At 38.6% G+C, this 5,020-nt stretch overlaps 1 long non-coding RNA gene across 1 annotated transcript; it reads left to right on the top strand.

Moving 5' to 3' along the window:
* Positions 1 to 1,258: 1,258 nt before the first annotated feature.
* Positions 1,259 to 3,824, top strand: LOC117130402. Its single transcript, XR_004453810.1, has 2 exons — positions 1,259 to 1,482; positions 3,753 to 3,824. It is a non-coding gene; the product is annotated as an uncharacterized LOC117130402 (long non-coding RNA).
* Positions 3,825 to 5,020: the final 1,196 nt, after the last annotated feature.

Below are 5,020 nucleotides of genomic sequence, written 5' to 3'. Positions count from 1 at the left end.
TTTGGATACATAAAGTGGTGGAGAATCACCAGGAAGTTGAATAAATCTCATAGGAGTTGGGATGAAGAAGTTATCCCACTTTCAAATAAGGTGATTCCAGTTTCTCCAGTTGGGAATAGGACAGCTTCTTCGTCGTTTCCAATCAAAACCAGGATGAATCTCTTTTGTAAGAAGCTTGATATGGATACATAAAGTGGTGGAGAATCACCAGGAAGTTGAATAAATCTCATAGGAGTTGGGATGAAGAAGTTATCCCACTTTCAAATCAGGTTGATTCCAGTTTTCCAGTTTGGGAATAGGACAGCTTCTTCGTCGTTCCAATCAAACCAGGATGAATCTCTTTGTAGAAGCTTGATAAGGATACATAAAGTGGTGAGAATCCCAGGAAGTTGAATAAATCTCATAGAGTTGGGATGCGAAATTATCCCACTTTCAAATCAAGTGATTCCAGTTTCCCAGTTTGGGAATAGGACAGCTTCGTCGTCGTTCCAATCAAACCAGGAAAAACTTTTGTAGAGAAGCTGATATTGGATACACTAAAGTGGTGGAGAATCACCAGGAAGTTGAATAAATTTCATAGGAGTTGGGAGAGAAGTTATCCCACTTTCAAATAGGTGATTCCAGTTTCCCTGTTGGGAATAGGCAGCTTCTTCGTCGTTCCAATGAAACCAGGATGAATCACTTTGTAAGAAGCTTGATTTGGATACATAAAGTGTTGGAGAATCACCTGGAAGTTGAATAAATCTCATAGGAGTTGGGATGAAGAAGTTATCCCACTTTCAAATCAGGTGATTCCAGTTTCCCTGTTTGGAATAAGACAGCTTCTCGTCGTTCCAATGAAACCAGGATGAATCACTTTGTAAGAAGCTTGATTTGGATACATAAATTGTTAGAGAATCACCAGGAAGTTGAATAAATCTCATAGGAGTTGGGATGAAGAAGTTATCCCACTTTCAAATCAGGTGATTCCAGTTTCCCAGTTTGGAATAGGACAGCTTCTTCGTCGTTCCAATCAAACCAGGATGAATCACTTTGTAAGAAGCTTGATATGGATACATAAAGTGGTGGAGAATCACCAGGAAGTTGAATAAATCTCATAGGAGTTGGGATGAAAAGTTATCCCACTTTCAAATCAGGTGATTCCAGTTTTCCAGTTTGGGAATAGGACAAGTTTCTTCGTCGTTCCAATCAAACCAGGATGAATCACTTTTAAGAAGCTTGATTTGGATAAAAAGTGGTGAATCACCAGGAAGTTGAATAAATCTCATAGGAGTTGGGATGAAGAAGTTATTCCACTTTCAAATCAGGTGATTCCAGTTTCCAGTTTGGGAATAGGACAGCTTCTTCGTCAATCCAATCAAACCAGGATGAATCACTTTGTAAGAAGCTTGATTTGGATACATAAAGTGGTGGAGAATCACCAGGAAGTTGAATAAATCTCATAGGAGTTGGGATGAAGAAGTTATCCCACTTTCAAATCAGGTGATTCCAGTTTTCCAGTTTGGGAATAGGACGGCTTCTTCGTCGTTCCAATCAAACCAGGATGAATCACTTTGTAAGAAGCTTGATTTGAATACATAAAGTGGTGGAGAATCACCAGGAAGTTGAATAAATCTCATAGGAGTTGGGATGAAGAAGTTATCCCACTTTTAAATCAGGTGATTCAGTTTTCAGTTTGGGAATAGGACAGCTTCTTCGTCGATCCAATGAAACCAGGATGAATCACTATGTAAGAAGCTTGATTTGGATACATAAAGTGTGGAGAATCACCAGGAAGTTGAATAAATCTCATAAGAGCCGAGATGAAGAAATTATCCCACTTTCAAATCAGTTGATTCCAGTTTCCCAGTTTGGGAATAGGACATCTTCTTCGTCGTTCCAATCAAACCAGGATGAATCACTTTGTAAGAAGCTTCATTTCGATACAAAAAGTGGTGGAAAATCACCAGGAAGTTGAATAAATCTCATAGGAGTTGGGAGTAAGAAGTTATCCCACTTTCAAATTAGGTGATTCCAGTTTCCCTGTTTGGGAATAGGACAGCTTCTTCGTCGTTCCAATGAAACCAGGATGAATCACTTTGAAAGAAGCTTGATTTGGATACATAAATTGTTAGAGAATCACCGGGAAGTTGAATAAATCTCATAGGAGTTGGGATGAAGAAGTTATCCCACTTTCAAATCAGGTGATTCTAGTTTCCCAGTTTGGGAATAGGACAGCTTCTTCGTCGTTCCAATCAAACCAGGATGAACCTCTTTGTAAGAAGCTTGATATGGATACATAAAGTGGTGGAGAATCACCAGGAAGTTGAATAAATCTCATAGGAGTTAGGATGAAGAAGTTATCCCACTTTCAAATTAGGTGATTCCAGTTTCCCTGTTTGGGAATAAGACAGCTTCTTCGTCGTTCCAATGAAACCAGGATGAATCACTTTGTAAGAAGCTTGATTTGGATACATAAATTGTTAGAGAATCACCTGGAAGTTGAATAAATCTCATAGGAGTTGGGATGAAGAAGTTATCCCACTTTCAAATCAGGTGATTCTAGTTTCCCAGTTTGGGAATAGGACAGCTTCTTCGTCGTTTCAATCAAACCAGGATGAATCTCTTTGTAAGAAGCTTGACATGGACACATAAAGTGGTGGAGAATCACCAGGAAGTTGAATAAATCTCATAGGAGTTGGGATGAAGAAGTTATCCCACTTTCAAATCAGGTGATTCCAGTTTTACAGTTTGGGAATAGGACAAGTTCTTTGTCATTCCAATCAAACCAGGATGAATCACTTTTTAAGATGCTTTATTTGGATACATAAAGTGGTGGAGAATCACTAGGAAGTTGAATAAATCTCATAGGAGTTGGGATGAAGAAGTTATCCCACTTTCAAATCAGGTGATTCCAGTTTTCCAGTTTGGGAATAGGACAGCTTCTTCGTCGTTCCAATCAAACCAGGATGAACCTCTTTGTAAGAAGCTTGATATGGATACATAAAGTGGTGGAGAATCACCAGGAAGTTGAATAAATCTCATAGGAGTTGGGATGAAGAAGTTATCCCACTTTCAAATCAGGTGATTCCAGTTTTCCAGTTTGGGAATAGGACAGCTTCTTCGTCGTTCCAATCAAACCAGGATGAATCTCTTTGTAAGAAGCTTGATAAGGATACATAATGTGGTGGAGAATCACCTGGAAGTTGAATAAATCTCATAGAAATTATCCCACTTTCAAATCAGGTGATTCCAGTTTCGAAGTTTGAGAATAGGACAGCTTCTTCGTCGTTCAAATCAAACCAAGATGAATCACTTTGTAAGAAGCCTGATTTGGATACATAAAGTGGTGGAGAATCACCAGGAAGTTGAATTAATCTCATAGGAGTTGGGATGAAGAAGTTATTCCACTTTTAAATCAGGTGATTCCTGTTTTTAAGTTTGGGAATAGGACAGCTTCTTCGTCGTTCCAATGAAACCAGGATGAATCAATTTGTAAGAAGCTTGATTTGGATACATAAAGTGTGGAGAATCACCAGGAAGTTGAATAAATCTCATAAGAGCTGGGATGAAGAAATTATATCACTTTCAAATCAGGTGATTCCAGTTTCCCAGTTTGGGAATAGGACATCTTCTTCGTCGTTCCAATCAAACCGGGATGAATAACTTTGTAAGAAGCTTCATTTGGATACATAAAGTGGTGGAGAATCACCAGGAAGTTGAATAAATCTCATAGGAGTTGGGAGTAAAAAGTTATCCCCCTTTCAAAATAGGGGATTCCAGTTTCCCAGTTTGGGAATAGGACAGCTTCTTCGTCGTTCCAATGAAACCAGGATGAATCACTTTGTAAGAAGCTTGATTTGGATACATAAATTGTTATAGAATCACCTGGAAGTTGAATAAATCTCATAGGAGTTGGGATGCAGAAGTTATCCCATTTTCAAATCAGGTGATTCTAGTTTCCCAGTTTGGGAATAGGACAGCTTCTTCGTCGTTCCAATCAAACCAGGATGAATCTCATTGCAAGAAGCTCGATATGGATACCTAAAGTGGTGGAGAATCACCAGGAAGTTGAATAAATCTCATAGGAGTTGGGATGAAGAAGTTATCCCACTTTTAAATCAGGTGATTCTAGTTTTACAGTTTGGGAATAGGACAACTTCTTAGTCATTCCAATCAAACCAGGATGAATCACTTTTTAAGATGCTTTATTTGGATACATAAAGTGGTGGAGAATCAACAGGAAGTTGAATAAATCTCATAGGAGTTGGGAGTAAGAAGTTATCCCACTTTCAAATTAGGTGATTCCAGTTTCCCTGTTTGGGAATAGGACAGCTTCTTCGTCGTTCCAATGAAACCAGGATGAATCACTTTGTAAGAAGCTTGATTTGGATACATAAATTGTTAGAGAATCACCTGGAAGTTGAATAAATCTCATAGGAGTTGGGATGAAGAAGTTATCCCACTTTCAAATCAGGTGATTCTAGTTTCCCAGTTTGGGAATAGGACAGCTTCTTCGTCGTTCCAATCAAACCAGGATGAATCTCTTTGTAAGAAGCTTGATATGGATACATAATGTGGTGGAGAATCACCCGGAAGTTGAATAAATCTCATAAGAGTTGGGATGAAGAAGTTATCCCACTTTCAAATTAGGTGATTCCAGTTTTCCAGTTTGGGAATATGACATCTTCTTCGTCGTTCCAATCAAACCAGGATGAATCTATTTGTAAGAAGCTTTATATGGATACATAAAGTGGTGGAGAATCACCAGGAAGTTGAATAAATCTCATAGGAGTTGTATGCAGAAATGATCCCAGTTTCAAATTAGGTGATTCCGGTTTCCAGTTTGGGAATAGGACAGCTTCTTCGTCATTCCAATCAAACTAGAATGAATCACTTTGTAAGAAGCTTCATTTTGATACATAAAGTGGTGGAGAATCACCAGGAAGTTGAATAAATCTCATAGGAGTTGGGATGAAGAAGTTATCCCACTTTCAAATCAGGTGATCCCAGTTTTACAGTTTGGGAATAGGACAACTTC

The sequence above is a fragment of the Brassica rapa genome, unplaced genomic scaffold (genome assembly GCF_000309985.2).
Source record: "Brassica rapa cultivar Chiifu-401-42 unplaced genomic scaffold, CAAS_Brap_v3.01 Scaffold0451, whole genome shotgun sequence".
Taxonomy (NCBI): Eukaryota; Viridiplantae; Streptophyta; class Magnoliopsida; order Brassicales; family Brassicaceae; genus Brassica; species Brassica rapa.
This window is presented reverse-complemented; position numbering and strand designations above follow the sequence as displayed.